This window comes from Protopterus annectens, chromosome 11.part0 (genome assembly GCF_019279795.1).
Source record: "Protopterus annectens isolate FY-2018-M chromosome 11.part0, PAN1.0, whole genome shotgun sequence".
In the NCBI taxonomy this organism is placed as follows: Eukaryota; Metazoa; Chordata; order Ceratodontiformes; family Protopteridae; genus Protopterus; species Protopterus annectens.
The window spans coordinates 879,302,576-879,322,684 of NC_056745.1; the positions used below are offsets into that span (position 1 = coordinate 879,302,576).

Genomic DNA, 20,109 nt, shown 5'->3' on the forward strand with positions numbered 1-20,109 from the left:
TTGCATTTGTCAGTAGTATTGCAGCAGTTACCTTTTTGAACATCTACTGTTATGGTAAGTTCTTATATAATGGTGATATTTCAAGGATATCTTCCTCCACTCACCCATAGCCAAAACAAGAAGGGAATACCTCAGGGTCAAAGCAAGGAGATCCTTCTTCCAGTTCTTGTTCCCCTTTGATTTATCTACCCCCCCCCCAACATGGTATTTACAAAATGCCTGGCTCCAGTGATTGCCTTTTGCAGAATCAGAGGGTTTCATATTTACATAGACGACAACCTGATACAGGGAACAAATCTGGAGGAGTCTTAGGAAGCCATGCAGTTCACCCTTTCCTGCTTTGAGGCTCTTGGACTCTGTCTAACCCATAAAAAAATCACAGATGTTACTCAGGCAGCATAGCTTGTTCCAGGGCTCATAGCTAGACATTGTGAGTCAGAAAACCTTTTTACACTAGGAGAAAATGATCTTTACGAGCCAGTATGTAGTGCATCTCTACCAGATAACAGCAAGGGAGTTTGAGGGCATAAGGATATATGGCTTCCTCCATCCTGATAATGTCCCTACCCTGACTATGTGAAGATGCCCCAGTTGTGCCTCAGAAGCCAGTGTTGTAAGCACATACATCTCTGTGCTCCACTAACCTCTTATACCCTGTGTGAAAAATGTGCTGTTATGATGGCTACAATAAGGAAAACTAAACCTGTGAATCCCATTTATGTTGGGATCACAAACCCAGACAATAACTGTCAACTCCTCAGAGACAATCTGGAGGTTTATTCAGGGGGACTAAGGGCCCCAGGGACCTAGAGCTGGTTGGAAAACAAAAGTTAATGTAACGTGAATGAAGTGATAAGTGTTCCTGGTTATCAGGGCCTTGAAAAAAAAATTGGAAATGTGAAATTGTGTACTTACATGCAACTCCACAGTAATGTCATTCATCAGCATTCATGCTATGCTGTTATCTTTGAAAGCTAGCCATGGAAGCATGGGTTTTGGTCAGAAGAAAGCATAAACGTCACGGTATCATGTATCCCTTCTCACATCACATTATCTGGCCAATCACCTGAGCAGAACAGAAGTTGGGTCCTCACTAATGGATGTTAGACAGGGATATTTTTCTAGATGTGGTCTAAATGTGGGATGTTCCAGAAGAAGACAGTTTTGCTGCTCCAGGAAACAGGCAAGTGCTAAAATTTTGCACAGGGGCTCTTTCCCCAAGCACCTGGGCAGCAGATGACTTCTCCTTCAGCTAGGCAGGCCTGCATCTTTGCATGTTTCCTTCTGACCCTCCTCTTCTGTGGATAATACAAAAGATAATGGAGGGCAAGGCAAAAATTATATGATAACCTCCCTTTGAGCAAGACCACTCTGGAAATCCCAAAAAGTGAGCACTTTCACCACTATGGGATTTTTATTTGTACTAGAAAAGTAATATTGCCTCTTTTTGAACCAACTGCTGCTGCTGTTAGTACTTCCCTCAAATATCTGTCCTAGAAAAATGATTTTAATAGCCATCATTTTTACCAGGAGATTTTTCAGAACTTCAGACCATCATGTTCAAAAAAACATTTCTCTTCCTGCACAAGGAAGGATTCTTGTTTCACACTAAGCTTTCCTTCATACCAAAATTAATTTTGAATCAGGCCATTTACCTCCCTGTTTTTACCGTATCCCCCTAAACAAACGAGAATGATTGTTGTAGTCCCTAGGTGAGCGTAGACAGCTGAAATATTATTTGGATAACAAAGAAACAAGGAAAACAAATCACTTATTTGTGTCCTTTGCACAAGACAGGCAGTGTGGACCTGATGATCTTTATGTAATTCACTGCTGCAGTCGTAACTTCAGGGGTGTCTGCCACAGGTAGAGTACTATTTCCAGTTAGAGTTTCAGAGCTCTTCCTCCTCCCTCTACACCAAACCCCCCAGGACATCTGGATGTCACAGTATAAAGGTGGACGTAGTCAGCCATTTTCACATCTTTCTTGCTGCATGGTTCATTATTGATATTCATTATATTCCTTCAAGCCACGCTGTGTGTGGTAGAAGTAGATAAGTTCTCCTCAGGCGATCATCTTTCTTTTTATACAGGTTTGTTAGTAGAAGCATTTATAGTCTTGTTTTACTAGCTTCTTCTGGGTATGGATGTGCCTGTTCAGTAGTCTGGGGATGCCAGCCATGCAAGAAAATGACATATGTTAACAGGTAGATAAATTTCAAGGTTAGACACAAGTGTGTTTATTGCCTAGGCCTTGATCACGACTTTACCTTATACAATATTTGTATGGACGTCAGGCCCAGTACTGTAAATTCTAGAAGTAACCACATGCCTGCACATTTGATTTGCAAGAAACTTAATTTTAATGATGACGCCCATTTGTTAACCGGGTAGGCCCACAGAAGCTATTCCCTTTTCAGGGTCAACTGGGGATCAGTTTCTGGTTAAATGACTTGCTCAAGGTGTCGCACAGGTGTGCAAGTGAGGGCTGAGTGAATCAAGCTCCATGCCACAGATACTACAGCTCGCAGGCGTAACCCCCTGTGCCAACTACCAAACAAACCTGCCTCCTTTATGCATCATTTTTCTATGGCATCCAACTACTACCACGCAGATGTCTTAGCTGAAGTCTGTTCCCCAGGACTCAGAAGTTGGTAGATGTCCCATGACTATTGGACACTGGTAAGGTGCTTGTTAAACCCCAGGCTCACTGTTGAGAGAGTCATCAACCACTGCCAAAGCCTCTCAGGAGGCCATTGTGTCAAATATTTCTAGCATGTCCTCCAGGACTGCACTTAAGGTGAGCCAATCCACACAACCAGTAGAAAAACTTCCTTGTTGAGAAGAAGGAAAATTGTTTACCCATTATAGTTGAGGTTGAAGAATACCCTTCTGAATTTATCTGCATTAAATGCCCAAGTTTGGATCTTAGAAGGTCTCACACAGAGACTTTACATACATCTCTGTCTATCTAAAGTGATTTCCATTTTTTTACTTTTCAAGGTATGTCAAGCCCGTCCACTTACATTAAATACTGTGTGAAACATTGTACAGCGTTCTGCCCATTTTGACGTAAGACACCATCAAAGCAGACATTGTTCAGTAGGAGGAGAACAACTTATTTTATTTGCTGATATTCTCCCCTTACATAATGACATCAACAGTGAGCATACATTAGTACCAGACTCAGCTGTGGATGATTTATCTTTTGAGGGCACTTTAGCTTTTATGACCATTTTCAGTGGCATCCCAAAGAGGTTTCAGGTACTCAAAGGAGGTTTATGGAACTGCTGGACAGTGCCCCCCCCCCCCCCCCAAAGCCAGTGGCAGTGCCTCCCTCTACAGGGAGAGCTGCTTGGATGTCTTACAAGCAAACTCTCAAGCCCCTAAGAAACCTGATAGATTATCTTAGAATAAAAAAAAGTGACAGATCCATATAACTTATTAGAAGCAATCAAATGAGTTAAGTTTCCCTCTAAGTAGGTATACTCTGCCAAATGACCAGGAGAATAGATTTTTGTATGATTATAATAAAACAAATTGTACCTCGGTCACCCTGTCCTTTAGAGTTCTTATCCCTTAACAATTCTAGAAACACATGCTTAAATAGAAGCCAGATTTTGGCTAAAGAAGACACTAGAACCACTTCAACCCAACTCATTTAGGCTTGCACCTATGATGTGGCCGTATAAATATTTTAGAGCTGCTGTCACTGACACCATCTTAAGGAGCCATGCTTGGCTTTGTACTTCACCATTAGCCAAGGATATAAGGACTAAACAGCTTAAGTTTCATAAAACTTGACAAGAAAATTGCTGTTTGGCCCTCAGGCATATGAGGTATGTAAGAGAGTAAAAGAAAAAGGGAAAATAATGGACTTATTCCACCTTAGGTTTCACCCAATTCTGACCAACTATATTTGGAATTATCTTATTAGCCATATACCTTTTTGTGTAGAGGTAGGTAAAGAGGAGCAACCCAAGGGTGGAAAAACCTTTTGTAAGGAAATAATTGCTGGATGATAAGTGCAGACAAGGGAGGCAGCATCAGCTTGTTTCTTGAAAAGATTAGCTGACTACTCAGTCCAAACCCCTCTACTCAGTCTCCCACATATAGAGGTGAGTCACTTCAGACAAATGGGTGTTATACATAAACAGAACAAGTTTATTGTTTAAATTTTGTATATAACCTCAGTACAAGAGGATGCCAGATCTTTCAGTGAATCAAGATCCCATTATCTACCCTGTTTTGTACCACATACTCCAATAGGGAACCGTATAGGTCACTGTAAGGATGCAAAAGAAAATGATTTTTACTTAAGGCTGTTTTTGGTGCCAAGAAAGGATGCTCACTCATTTTAGACTTTTCAAAACTGAACTGGTGCCTATGTGTAAGAAAAATCAAAATGTTAACCCTTCAGTCTTCTCTCCCTGTGCTGTACCCAAAGCCATGTATGCCAACGTGGACCTAAAGGATGCATACCTTCACATTTCCATTCATCTGAAGTGCAGGAAATTCCTATGATTTTGGGTAAAGGGTGGACACTTCAGTTCACTTTCTTTAGCTACTGCTACAAAGCCTTTACAAAGGGGCTGTCACCAGTAGTAGCCCATTGCAGGACCTAGATGACTGCCTTCTGCAGCCTTCTTCCAAGAAGGAGATCTTAAGGACATTTTCCTTTGCTCAGCAGAGCCTGCAGAATTTACAGTTAACTCTGAACCTGCAGAAGTCCAAACTGCAACTTGCAGTAAATGGTGTTCTTGGGGGGGGGGGTTCTTTATGCACTCAGAAATCAAGGATTTATTTGGCCCAGAGCAAGGTAGTTTTCCTTATCCTGTTCTTTGAAAAAATGTCAAAGAACTTTGTGGACAACCAGAGAGATCCTCAGGATTCTGAGCATACTTATCAAACTTTTAGTGCAAGAAATCTGGACACAGCATAAAATAATTGAGGGACAAAATCCTAAAAAATAGGAACATATTTTAAAAATAACTTATATAGTTGTTGGTATGCATTTTCTGAAGGGTATGAAGTCTGAAACTAATGTATGTCGTTATGTAATGATTTCATTCTTTCCTGATTTTCCAGAAAACAACACATTTTATGAGGAACAGGCCAAAAAAATGAGGCCACAATCTGGATATTCTGTGAAAATCTGAACATTTGAGAGGTATGATTCTGGGGCATGTGGCAGTCTCATTCCCGATGGTCACCAAGCAGGGTTACATATGTGAATGATACAGTGGTACGTAAAGAACCTTTGTGATCAGGAAGTACATACACTGGAACAACACTTCCAGCTGTCTGTTTTTTTAAAGGAGAAATGACTGCTGGGTATCAGCCATCAGAGAGCGCAGGAGAAGAGCTGTCTGTCCCCAACCCATAATCAATCCACACCAAAGATGCATCAGACCAGGCTTGGGGAGCACATGCAAAAATAATGAAGGCACAGGATGCTTCGAGCAGGGAGCAGACAACACTTCATATAAACTGAAAGGAAATTATAATTGTTCAGAAAGCATTGCCTACTTCCAAGTCCCTTTGAATCCTTGGAAACCTAGATAATTGCAAGGGGATATCCCCACAGAGGACAGTCTGCTAACTGGTTATATGAGAAGGACAGCAAGTGACCTTGTATAAATGGCAATTGTATAAGCAGATAATTTTGTCCATAACATAGAAGTGGGGTAAGCCAGAGATGGATCTGTTTGCTTCTCACCAGGACTGTCAAATCAAAGGTTTAATGACAGAGACCGTACTCAAAAGCTTTGGTAGTGAGTGTGTTCAACATTTCATGGAAGAGAAAGTTCCTTTATACATTTCAACTACTCCCAAAAGTGATTCAGACATTTCAGGAAGAACAGCCTAGGATAATGGCCCAGACAGCACTGATTCTCCAACCCCATGTTGGTGGACAAGGAAGACCCAGTAATTCTGCCCAGGAATATGGGCCTATTAACCCAAAGCAAGGATACCCTGATGCACACAGTAATTTATACCCACAGTATGGCAGCCTGGATGATTTCATATTGCTACCATTGAACGGTCATTTCAGTGCTTGCACTACATAATGAGGGAGACCTGACGACCAAGTACAAGCAAACAGAAGTGATTCTCCCTATGGTGGTAAAGGAGGGGCCTCATACCTTTTGAAGTATGTGTACCACAGGTCCAAGAATACTTGATTGGGCTATTTCCCCAGAGGTTTATTGTGCACCTTCATTAATGTCCACCATTTGGTCTTAACAGTTTGCTTGTCTATGGAAACTCTATTTTCCAGTAAGGGGCTGTGCAGCAGTTGAAAGGAGTCTTACGTTTCAGCCCATCCAAGAGCACAATTTAGCACCTCAAGACCTAAATTTTATACTAGAAAAGCTGGTGCTTTCCCCATTTGAAGTAAAAAAATGTAGCACGCACAATGTTCTCATGGGAAATGGCATTCTTGGTGGCAGTCACCTCAGCCAAACAAGTCTTAGAATTGCAAGCTGTGATGTGCAAAGAGACATTTTTGTTTTTTCTGTGTCGGCAAGGTTGCTTGAGCATTAGCCCATCCTTTATGCCAAAAGTAGTGACAGAGCTGGCCCTTAACAGGGGCATCTGTCTTCCAGTGTTTTTTCCTAAAACAAGGAGAAGGGGTACTCCATTCTCTACACATGCACAGATAGCTAAGGTATTACATGTACCAAAAGTTACAGAAAATCAGATCAGCTTTTTTTGTGAGCTTTGCAGTGGAAAGGAAAGGGCTACATATTTCCAAGCAAACCATCTCTAAATGGTCGTAGCATTGCATTATTTTGTCAGAAGTTCCATTGCAAGCAGCTACCTGCGCATAAGATCACACACGACCAGAGGCACATCACACTGTACAAGAGGCATGTTCACAACTGTATCCTTCCTGAAAAGGGTACCTGCTATTGACATCCTGGAAGAAACCACTTGGTCCTCTGTCCACACTTTCTTCAACATTACAGGCTGGACATTATGCAGTAGAGACTTTGCATAAAGAGCATAGTACAGTTGTGCTATCAACTTGATGTAACTGTAGATGTTTGAGCGTAGTCATTGCTTTCAGTATAGATTCCCATTTGCCTCCTTCTCTTTGGGGGGCATTTAGGACTGGAGTGATCACCAGCCCATCCTCTGCAAATCACATACATTTATGCCAGACTTCAGACCAAGTGGCCCGACTTAAGAAGATATTCATAATTTTGGAGGTCTTCATGTGCCTCAGAAGAAAAATTGTTCACAAATATGTATACTATGATATAGGAAGGGCTTTGGTTTGCACATCTGTGCATTAGCTGGTCAAGGAAATGGAAGAACAGAACATGGCCATCTATGCATCCTCCTTCATCCTGCTGCAGGGAGACCCATCCCAAGGGGGCAGGGAACACAGAGTCATGGTAGGATAGGGGGCTCTGAATCTCTGGCAGAATGTAGAAGTCTGTCTAGGGCAAAGATCCCCAACCTTATGAATGCAGTAGTGACTATACTTTAACATTCACATTAATGGCAAGTTGATAATACACCTATACTTTTCTAAGGAAACATTTTCTAAATAGGTAGCTGCTTACAACTGTTGCTGTTCATTTGATGGCAAAACTGTCCCAAGGCGAGTGATGTCACTGTCTTCTGAGGCCACTGCAGCCACCACTGCTTTTCTAAGAGACGTCAGATGTGTGGTCACCATTTCACATTTTTTCAAAACATTGCAACCTGGATCTATCCTCCAGGGTAATATTAAGATTTGATACAGCCATCTTATCCTGTAAGCTTTGTAGAGATCTTCCAAAAACTTATCACAACTGCAGCATTGGGCACTACAGTGAATGCAGCACAGCTGTTAGGAGTTTGCATTAATTGCTGGAGTATGTCTACTTTTGGAGTAGTGTTTTCCCTCCTTTCACCTCTCTTCCTTTCCAGGGGTCTCTTTAGAGTTGAGGTGATTGTACACCTTACCCTCCCCATGTTTCTCCTTCACTAGGTGTTCCTTCTGTGGTGACCCTAGTGTCTGAGAGAACATGTTAAGTCCCTTCTAGTTAGATATTCCAGTCAGGAGCCTGCTTCATATAGGGAACATTTTGTGCTCTGATCTCAGACCTAACTACTAGTGGGAACCAGGGCAAGAAAGAATTAAAGATGGTGACGGGCAGATGTCTCTCTCATACCATTGATGTGCTGACATCCGGGCAGGAGGATATTGCCCTACCCAAGAGGGACAGGGTTTAAAGCTCTGAAAGTCAGGCTGGATATCAGCCTTTCTGTGGCAGAAGTAATCAAGGAGCTCCTCAAATAGCTGTACTTTATGATGTGTTCTTACACAGCTACACTTTTACTGTAAAAGAACAAATTTTCCAAATATATATATTTTGTATAGAAAATGTTTCAGCCCTTCAGGTATAACAGTATTGAGTATTTGTTTAATACAGGCCTGACTAGCTCATCTTGTAATAGTATCTTTTAGACATTTCTGGAGCTTTTCCTACAGACACAGCTGTAAAACATGTCTTAAAGGGTGTCTTGCATTTAAAACATCCACGGTATTCAGTGGTTTGTTGCTCAGAATCTGAATTTTGTAGTAAGAAAGTTGACATTACCTCTCTTTGAGACAGTTATGTATGTTAAAGTGAAATGATTGTCATGGAAGTCCTTGTTCTTGTTTTTAATAAGAAAGATTTTGGAATTGTAGGCCTTCATTTTCAGACACCCTTCTACTATCTTCATAAAGGAAGGAATTTCTTTAAAAACAAAGTCCTCCTTTAAGTCTGAAGTGGTATCTGAATGCATCTTGCATAAGGCTGTTTAGCTTTCGGTTGTCGGTCTCGGTCAAGATATCAAATGGAGTGGAAGTTTACCAACACTGACTTTCCACAAGGCTCTGAGGTATATTGTACAAAGGACAAAACCTGTCTGGGAAACTGATCAACTGTTTACTCCTTCCATGAAGGAGAAGCAAGACTGTTTGACACCAAAGCAAATGTACAAGACATTGTGGGGTTCACTGTACCAAGCCTGCTGCTACCAGTGCATCTTTTTTCAGGAGTTCATCTGTTTGGCATGATTATCCATCCACACTTTATCAAGGGCAAATTGTATTGCTATAGTCTTACAGAGAAGGCTGTAAACTTAACCACCCATTTTGGAGCCTTTAATTTAAAGCTCTACTTGCTTTCCATTCATTCAGTAGAAATAATGGTATGCAGAAGTGGTGATCCTTAGCACACTATGTAATGTAATTACTTGTTAACTCGCTTTATTGTAGATCTGAAACTATTATGGTCATTGCTGCAGAATAGGCCCCTTCTTCTGCCCTCTGGTACAGTATGCATGTAGAGTGTTATAACATTTTTATTAAGTCTATGTAAACATGCTGGAGGGATAGGTTCCTGACCCAGAGACTCCCCAGACTCTGGAATAGACTGCCCATACATGTCAAGCAGAGCACCTCTTTGGCCCTCTTCAAAAGGAACCTTGATGATTGGATGGGAGATAGGAAATTCATCCCGGGGAATCACGTCAGTCGCCCTGCTAGACAGGGGTCCAGGGAAGTAAATACTGTGGGAAGAAATTAGTCTGAGTCCATTAGTCCATAGGTCTGAGACTTGTAAGTGCGAGCCTCTAAATTATAATAATTAAAAAAGGGCAGAAGAACATTGAATGTCAGACATTGCTGTTTCCTTTTAAAGTTGTTTTTGCAAGTGATGGCACACCCCCTGCACCCCCACACACTATTAACTGATGTATAACAACTCCTGGATTGTCATACCTCAGAGAAAAGGGAATACTCCTAGAAGTGGCAGTCTCAGACTTGGTGTATATAGATCTGCATTTTTGCTCAGTCAGTCTTGCTGTTCTAGTAATCGCAGTAATGAATCTTGGTGTATTGAATGGGTAGCATGAAATTGAGTATATAATTATAGTCTGAGAATAAATATATATATATATATATATATATATATATATATATGTATAAAAATACACTCCCATCTATACATTTGTATATTTTTTATTTGTTAGCTAGCGAAGCCCACTGGGCACAAGAAAATCCCTTTTCAGGCATGACCTGAGAACCCTATCTTAATAAGCAACGTGCTAAGAGTCAAATGGGGGCTGAGGGAATCCAAACCCTGGACTATAAGAAGTAGCTCATATACTTTAGTATAAAGAACTTGTACATTGTGTGGTGATCTAAACATAGATCACTGTTGCAGTCATCCTGACTACATAAACTTCTGCTCCAGTTGTTGTGACTTCCAGCTTGACCTCCAGAGCTCAGAGCTCTTCTCCCCCTGTGTTTGGTAGGCATCCATCCATCCATCAGAGACATCAGGACACTTCATCCATGCCACTTGTACATCTTTCTTGCCACAATTCACAGTGTGTAAATTGATATCTCACTGTGGCCTTAGTCCATTGTGCTCCTGCTTGTTCTGAGAGCACAACAGATAAGTAAGCTGTTGGTGAATTTTCATGTTGCTGTTGTGGAAGTTGATTTTTCACCAGTTTGATATCTTAGGTTCATAGGTTCGTACTAGGCTATCTGCCCTAGGGCATTTATAAGCCTAGCCAGAGTGTATGTGGCTTACACCACCCCTTAGGATGAGAATACTACGCCCTTTTAGGGTTTAGTTTACTATGCCTCTGTCTAGTAGTGACAAAGAGATGACCCCCGGGGTAAACTTACGATCTCCCATCCACTCGTCGAGATTTCTCTTGAATAGAGTCAGTGAGGGGCTCTGCCTAACATGGACTGGGATTCTGTTCCAGAGTGTAGGGAGCCTCTGGGTTATGAATCTGTCCCTCCAGCACGTTCTATTTATTTCTGTGTTGAGGTTTAAGTCACTTGTTCTCGTGGCTCTGATGGATTTGGATTTTCTGAGGTGGAGCATGTCCATTAATTCAGGATTGGACATGGCCTTGTCAGGCACAGATCACCTCTGAGTAGGCGGTATGCGACTGAATAGAGCTGGAGTTTTTTCAGTCGGGCAGCATATGACATATGTTTAAGACCCTTTATCCTCTTGGTGAGGAACTTTTGGGGTCTTTCCAACTGCTGCAGGTGTCGGGTGAGATACATCCCAAATGGGGCATTGTACTCAATCATTGGCCTGATAAGAGAAGAGTACAGGGGCACAATGACCTCTCTTGATCTAGATGTGAAACCCTTCATGATAAGGTGGGCAATATAGAAGGTCTTCCTAACCACTTTGGCAATGTGAGTGTCAAATGAGAGGTTACTGTCAACCTGGGTCCCTAGGTCCCTGATTACCTCTTCCGTACTTAATGGATTACCGCCTATGTGGTAATTTGTCGGTACCTTGTTTTTCCCAAAGAGTATGACTATACATTTTTTGGCATTTAGCTTAAGGTCATGGCTCTGGCACCAATTATCCGTTTCTATGAGGCCTCTCTGAAGGATGTTTGTGTCCGTTGGAGTATCAATTATGGCGCCCAGTTTGCAGTCATCTGCGAACTTTGTCAGCCACAATCCTCCTATGTTTGCCTGTACCTCGGAAAAATAAATGCCGAACAAGAGGGGTCCCAGGACTGAGCCCTGTGGGACACCGCTTGTGACTGGCTTAGAGTCTGACATAGCCCCAGCAACTCTGACCCTGTGGGGTTCTGTCCTTGAGCCAGTTTGCAACCCATCTTGTAACATATGGGTTTACATTTAAGCTGGTGAGTTTGTCTATGATGCCCGAGTGGGGTATTGTGTCAAAGGCTTTTGCAAGGTCAAGGTAGGCTGTGTGAACTGCCTTACCCTCATCAATGGCCTTAGTGACTGTTTCAAAAAAGTCGACCAAGTTCAGAAGGCAGGATCTGCCCTTGACAAAGCCAAATTGGGTAGGATCCAATGTCTGTAGGTCCCCAATGTCTTTGTTTATGAGTTCCATAATGATCCTCTCCATAGCTTTGCAGACCAGGCTCGTCAGGCTTATGGGGCGGTAATTTCCAGGGTCCGTAGAAGCACCGCCTTTGTGAAGTGGGACCACAGTTGCCGTACGCCACTCTTTGGGTGCGTATCCTGTGGTAAGGCTAAGATTAAACAGCAGCCTTATGTGTGGGTTTAGTTCCTCTTGGAGTTCATGTAGCACACAGCCCGGGACACCATCCGGTCCCATTGATGCTGTGTTTTTAGCTTTAGAGAGGGCGGCTCTCACCTGGGCATCTAAGATGTTAGGGAGGCTACACTCTGCTGGGATAGTTATTTCTCCTTTTGGGGGGGGGAGGAGAAATTTGCACTGAACCTGTCTGCCAGAATGTTGGCAATGTCAGTGGGTTCAGTGTATTTTGTGTCATTTTGGACTAACTCTGAGCATATCTGGGAGTTTCCACCCAGGTTTCTAACATAGCTAAAGAAGGCCTTGTGATTGTCTTTTGTGTCATTTGCGATTTTTCTCTCAAAGTTGGCCTTGGATGATTTTATGAGTGATCGTAGTTTTTTGCTAATACTGATCAGAGATGCCTTTCCTTTTAGGGATTTTGCTCTGTCATGTAGTAGCTTCCTCCTTCTGTTGTAAAGTTTGTTTATGGCTGGGGTCCACCAGACCGGTCGCCTGCCTTTGGAAGAATGGGTCTTGGTTTTATTTGGGATTGCATGATCCATGCATTCTTGAAGGTGCCCATAGAAGGCATTTGCAAGGGATTCAGCAGTGTGGGTTGTGGTTTCCACTGGCCCAGGGGCCTTGAAAGATACCACTTCAGTCTTAAGAAGTGTGAAGTTTGTTTTTGAGAAGTTCTTCACTGTGGTCTTTTGTGCAGGGGGTGGGGGCGGGATGTGGATTTCCAGTGAGATTAATTTATGGTCTGATCTTACCAAAGAGGGATGTACTTCGGTGTGGAGCATTTTGTCCCCATGTTTGTGATGATCAGGTCTAGTATATTGTCTCCTCTTGTGGGAATGGTGACTAGTTGTTCCATTGCATTTGAGTTTATGAATTCTAAGAACCTTTGGGCTAGAGTGTTGGGGCTTGAGTAATGTTCCCAGTCTATGTTTGGGTAGTTGAAGTCTCCCAACATGATGGTATTTGGAGAGACATTCATACTCTCCAGTGTCTTCAGGAAGGCTGTGTGGGGTTCCTGAGTTTGAGAGGGTGGTCTGTAGCATGCTACAAACTGTAAGGCAGTTTTGCCTATGGTTAGTTGCACCTGGATAGTCTCCGATGCTTCGTACGTTGCCACTAACCTGGAGGTGTGGGTATCTTTGATGAAAATGGATACTCCCCCTCCTTTTGTGGTTCTGTCCAAGTTTTGGGGCCAGAAAGCATGATATGAGGTAAAACCTGATAGTGCTGGGGTGCTCTCAGGAGCCTTGAACCAGGTTTCAGTCACTGCACAGACATCGATGTTCTCCATACTGAGAAGGGCTTCGAGTGCATCTTGAGGTTTAGACTTCTGGCATTGAGCAGCATTACCCTTAGTTTTTTTCCACTTGTGTTTTCTAGGGAGGTAGGTTTGTCATTTGAGCCTTGCCTAAAAAAGGCACTATGGGGGTGGCAAGAGCCTTGGCCAGTATCCGGAAGCCCAGGGGTGACAGGTGCAAACCATCCCTTGCGAAGCAGCGTGGCTTGTCAAGCATGTCATCCCAAGCAGACAGACACTGGATCCCCTTAGAATGACACCAGTAATTAAGCCAATTGTTAAAACTGATCATTTTGTCTTTGTACTGTGGCATCATTCTTGGTGAGGGTAAGATGCTGCTCAGGAGCAGGGTCATACCGGCCTGGGCTACATAATCAGAGAGCTCCTCTATGTCTCTTTTCATGTAGTCCAGGGAGGTACGTCTCAGGTCGTTTACACCTGCATGTACAATGACTGAGTCATATTTGTACTTGCTGTGGAGTGACCTGAGTGCTTGTGTTATGTGGCGGATTCTAGCTCCCGACAGGCAGCTTACTGTGACCCTCTCTTTGTTCAGTCTGGTGAGCGGGACGTCAGTGTGCCTGACTATGGAGTCACCTATTACAAGTGTGTCTGGCATGTTGTTTGGCCTTAAGGGCTGTGACTGTTTAGCACACTGACTTTGTGAACTATGTGTTGCATTTGCTATGTCTTGAGGTGGTGGTTGCTTGGGTGTCTGCTTTGGAGGCCTCTGTTGTTTTGGTAGATTTTTAATCAGCGCCTCCGAGTATGTTTTTGTGTATTTATGTGTTTGGTTTGCAGTTGTGATAGTTCTATGTGAGACTGGGTTTGTGGTGTGCGTGGTTACCTTCTCCTCCTGACTGGTCTTGCCAGTACTGAATTGAGAGAGCTCAGCCTCCAGATTGGCTATATAGTTGCATCTCTCGCATATATTTGTATTTGTTGGGAGGAGGAGAGGGTTGTCTGTGTACATGAGACAATTGTAACATTGCCTCAAGATTCCCAGATTCACCAGCTGAACAGGAGAGGACACTAGTAACTGACCCTTCGACATGCTAGAAATAGTGAAAAAGATTGCTGTGTAACTGAGTCAGAAAGGACCTATAGGGAAATGGGTACTCAACAGAATTTAGGTGAATGAAGTACTTTTCGTTTGTTTAAGAGTGCTTTACCTGTATACAAAATGCTTTAGGAGCAAGTGCTGAGCTTTTCAGATAGAGTTTAGGCTGTTTAGATTGCAAGTAGAACAGTTCTAAGGGAAAAATTGAACAGCAGACTTGGCGGAGCCAGAAAAAGTTTAACCTTGTTTAACCTATGCGCACGACCGCGCAGAGCCGTGCAAAGGCGGATTTTAAGCAGTGAACTACAAAAGAGCTAGGAATGGTCCCAAACAACCAATTACTAACAGCTTCTTGTGCTGAGGTCACTTCCCCCAAGGATAGGTAGGCTGCTTTTACGTGCTGGCTTGCCGGGCCTCTTAGGCTCTGAGATGCTCTAACGCAGTCAGATATCGTTAGCGGACTGGAGTTCCGCTGTGGCGACCCCTAACCGGGAAAAGCCGAAAGACACAAGACAATCAAATTCCTTTTCCTCCTCCATGCCTACTTCATAGGAAAAGGAATTTGATTGCCTTGTGTCTTTCGGCTTTTCCCGGTTAGGGGTCGCCACAGCGGAACTCCAGTCCGCTAACGATATCTGACTGCGTTTGAGCATCTCAGAGCCTAAGAACAATAGATGTATTGTGTATCTTGCATAGATCTGAACACATTGTCGAAGACTGAAGGATCAGTTGGAGATTTATTCCTAAAATTCAGAGAAGTAGGCATGGAGGAGGAAAAGGAATTTGATTGTCTTGTGTCTTTCGGCTTTTCCCGGTTAGGGGTCGCCACAGCGGAACTCCAGTCCGCTAACGATTGGCAGTAGATTTTTACGTGCTGGCTTGCCGGGCCTAACACACAACCTTCAACGAAGGAATGCCCATTCATGCATGTCGACACACAGAAGATGCTCTGAGAATCGAACGGGCGTCTAACTGTGAGGCGACAACGCTACCGCAGCACCACCACCGCAGCCAGGAAAAGGAATTTGATTATTTTCCTAAATTTCCTTCCTTTTGGGGTATAACACTGTTTTCTTTGCCTCAACCCCAGAGGAAAATTTTCATTTGAAGATGCTGCTTAATGGATGAAAGAATACTTTAGATGGCAAGCTCTGAGAGCATTAGATGTCCAGAAAGAGTAGTTTGATTTCTTTGGCCTGAATGTCCATAAACATGTAGCTGTGCCTTCTGTTTTCAGAATTGTGGAGGATCCTTTTCTAGCAGTCTCTACAGGGTATAATGAGAAGTTATGTACTTACCATAATGTTCCATGTTAGTTGTCTTCTTCTCGCCTTCTTTCTTGCTGGATGGGTTTGGAGCCGAACTTCGGCTCCGACTCTGCCTATTACTAAAGCTCGAGTGCTATTTTTACCGGCTCGAGGCTATCTTATGTCCCATAATGCTAGGCGTGATATACCCAGATTTCGTTTGATAGCTAACACTATGGACATACATGTCCCCACCATGACAGATAATATATATATATATATATATATATATCTACCTCTATACATCTAAGTATAAAAAAAAAAAAACTCTTATAAGAGTTACCAAGAAAGGGAAAGAGGTAGCTAAGGAGATGACTCTCATAACACAACTCAGAAGATACTCTCGGTCTTGCCAGGCTAGGGTGATGGAGGGTGGGATGCAAGAAAGAAGGCGAGAAGAAGACAACTAACATGGAACGTTATGGCAAGTACATAACTTCTCAATGTTAAGTTGTCAATCTCGCCTTCATTCTTGCTGGATGGGACAGCGTCCCTAGCACCTTAGTCCTGGGTGGCTCAATGGAACAAACTCTTGAGTACAGTGGAACCAAAATCAGCCCTACTTCTAGAGGTCATGTCCAGCTTGTAATGAGAAATGAAGGTATGAGGAGAGGCCCATGTGGCCGCTGCACAAATGGAATCCATTGGCAATCTTGCCTGAAAGGCTACTGAAGAAGCTAATGCTCTGGTTGAATGAGCTCTGGGCTTAATAGGGAGCTCTTTATGCCTCAATTGGTAAATCAACATGATAACAGAGGTCAACCACCTAGATAAGGTTACTTTGGAAACTGGCAGGCCTTGTTTCCCTTCTACGTAAGACAGGAAGAGCTGTTCTGATTTCCTCATCTGCTTGGTTCTATCCAGGTAGAAGCGTAATTGATGGTGAACGTCTAGACAATGTAACTTCCGTTCAGACCTATTGGTATAAAGTGGGAAGAAAACAGGAAGATCGATGGTCTGATTCAGATTTTTTTCAGAGAATACTTTGGGTAAAAAGGACGGATTAGTCCTAAGTGACACTCTATCGTTATGAAAAACAAGGTAAGGAGGGCGAACACAAAGGGCTTGAAGCTCTCATACCCTTCTCACTGAAGTGATGACTACTAAAAACAGAGTTTTCCAAGAGAGCAACTTTAATGAACAGGAAGCCACAGGTTCAAAGGGAGGGAGAATTAAAGACGACAGTACCAAATTTAGGTCCCATGGTGGGGGAGGATCTTTTACCGGGGGCCTAAGTAAAGAGGGTTCCTTTTAGAAAGGCTTTACAAAGTTTGTGTGACATAATGCTGGTCTCTGACAATCCAATGTGAAAATTCGCAATGGCTGCCAACTGAACTCTGATGGTGGCTGAAGAAAATCCCATTTAAAAAAGTTCTGCCAGAAAGACTTGTGTGAAGCGAGGATGATGTCACAAACTGAATGAGAGATTGAGGGAAGCCTGGCTAGGGTTGGAAGTGGAGCAACCAAGCTGTTAGGTTGAGAGATTGGAGAAATTGATGCAGCCCGCCCGACTGATGTGTCAGAAGATCTGGCACTGGGTCCAGATGCCAGGGTTGATCTAGTAGATGACGTTGCAGGAACGGAAACCAAATTTGTCGAGGCCAGTAAGGGGCAACAAGGATCATTCTGGATCTCAAAACAGTTGCTTTCTGGATTAGCTGAGTAATTAAAGGAAAAGGGGGGAAAGCATACAGAAGATCCCTGGGCCAATCGTGGACTAGAGCATCTCTGGGGGGAAGACCCGGAAGAGGGTGAAGAAGTCTGGGCACTTGCTGTTTTGAGGGGTTGCAAAAAGATCGCAGCAAGGCTGACCCCACCTCCTGAAGATTTTTTCCGCTACTAGCTGGTTGAGAGACCACTCGTGGGGCATGAGAATGGCTCTGCTAAGCCTGTCTGCTATGACATTGGACTTCCCAGGGATATGCGTTGCTACCAGAAACCGTTGAGAAGAGATTGCCCACTGCCACAGTCTGAGTGCTTCTCGACATAGGGGGTAGGACCTGGTTCTGCCCTGCTTGTTGATGTACCACACTACAGACATATTGTCTGTCTGAATTGCAATAGTCCCGGTGGGTAGAGAGTCTTGAAGGGCCTGCAACGCTAAAAGTACCGCTCTCATTTCCAAGACATTTATGTGCAGGTGGCTTTCGAAAGGCTGCCATGTGCCCTAGACTGTCCTGCCCTGAAAATGCCCCCCAACCCGATCAGGGAGGCATCCGTTGTCACAGTAGCCACAGGAGGAGGAGGAAGGACAAAGGGTCTGCTGTGAAGAACCTGAGGGGAGACCATCCACCACGAAGTGTGTCTTTTGCATGACTGAGTGATTAGAATGCTGTGTGACATTGGAAGCTGTTGAAAGGACCACTGGGAAAACAGCATCCATTGCAGGATCCGCATGTGAAAACGAGCTAGGGGAAGTAATGTGATAGCTGCTGCCATGAGACCTAGGGTTTTTAGTACGAATCTGGCCTGGACTCTGCTCTCTGGATTTGAACATGACCTCGAATGTCCGAAATCCTTTGTACAGGCAGTTTTGCGGACAGTTCGACAGTGTTTAAAACGGCGCCTATGAAGGTAATAGACTGACAAGGCAGACTTTTCGGAGTTTATAGAGATACCTAGCTCGTTGCAAATTTGGAAGGTATAATCTCTGGAATGGAGTAGCTGACGCTTGGTGGTGGCAGTAAGGAGCCCAGTCATCCAAGTATGGAAACACCTGGAATCCTTTTTGTCTCAGGTGAGCCGCAACCACTGCCATGCATTTGGTAAACACACTTGGGGGCTGTGGTGAGGCCAAAGGGCAGGGCTCTGAATTGGTAGTGACTGGCTCCCAGCCGGAAGCGGAGAAACCTCCTGGAGCGCCTGTTCATTTTGATATGATAGTACCTATCCTGAAGGTCTATAGAGCACATCCAATTGTCCTGACCCAGGAAGGGTAGAATGGGCTGAAGCGTGACCATCCGGAATTTCGTTCTTTGAACAGACTTGTTCAGCCTGCTGAGATCCAAAATAGGTCTCCAGTCCCCTGTCTTTTTTGGCACCAAAAAGAACTTGGAGTAGACTCTGGATCCTTGTTGGTCTGCTGGGACTGGCTGGATGGCTCTTTTTTCTAGCAGCTGTGAAATTTCTAGTTCTGCTTGATCCCTCAGACCGGGTGGAACATCTGGAAGGGGCCCTTTTGGCGGTTGTGCGGTATGAATAAAGGGAATTTTGTAACCCTCTGATATGATCGTCCGTACCCAATTGTCTTGTGTGAGGGAATGCCCGGCTTCTGGGTACAGTGATGGTCTTTCCCCGACTGCCTCCGAAGGTGGACAGTCGGGCAGCTCCTCAGTGGTGCTGGAAGGGTTCGTCAGAGAAGGATTCTCTTCTACCCTGATTCTGCGGACCCCCCTGCCCCTCGGGCAGCGTCTATTATTGTTCCCTCCTCTGCCTCTGGAGGGAAGCTCATCACGTGCATCAGGCAGTACTCCCTGAGGTTTGCAGAACCACATTTTCCCACCTTTCTGACCCTTAGGGTATGGTCTAGAAGGGGTAGAAAAATGGACTCCTACAGCAGAGAGAGTCTTGCCTTCCTGCTCGCACCTGGTCAATGTATCCTTCACTTGAGGTCCAAACAAGGCAGAACCATCAAAGGGGGTGTTAGTGAAGGATGCCTTGAAGGGGTCAGCAAAATTGCAAAGCCGCATCCAGGCGCGTCTCCTTAGAGCAACGCCCGTGCCTGCAGCCCTACTCGCTCCATCGGCTGCATAGGAAATGAGCCGCATGGAAGAGTTGACAATAAAGTTTAGGGTACCCAGCTGGGAGTTGATCTTTTCCTGAGACCCCGCAGCTGATGGGTCCTGTAAGGTATCACCCAGTTCCTTGAGAAGGTCTCTCTGGAGATGGGTGAAATGGCACAAATAATTCAGAGACCGCATAGCAAAGGTCGCTGAGGAAAACATCCGCTTGCCATACCTGTCCATAGTCCTAGATTCCTTATTAGGAGGGTGGACAGGTACTGAAGGATCAGCCAACTCCTTTTTAGTGGCTGCCGCCACCATCATGGCATCAACAGGGACGCCCTTAGTTAGAAACTGCTTGTCAGAAGGGGCTGTAATAAATTTTGTAGGCCTCCAGGGAGTTGGTTCCATAGTATCCGGAGCCGTCCACGCCTTTCGATCCACCACATCTATGAGCGGGTCGAAAGGCGGAGACACCCAGGAGGTGGAAGGGCGAGAACCGAACGCATCCAGGTACACCGACTCGTCCTCAGAAGGGTTAAGGGCAGACCAGTTTCCCCTCTGCTTAAGAATCTCCAGGATGTCAGAAAATGAGACATCCTCAGAGGGGGACCTTGGGGACCCTTCTGAGTCATCCAAGTCAGTGTCCGATGTGACT

General features: G+C 44.1%; 1 protein-coding gene across 6 annotated transcripts in view; it reads left to right on the forward strand.

The window, feature by feature from the left end:
• Positions 1 to 20,109, forward strand: part of USP15 (ubiquitin specific peptidase 15) — a 2,212,142-nt gene that overhangs the window by 2,036,426 nt on the left and 155,607 nt on the right. The window lies entirely within an intron of this gene.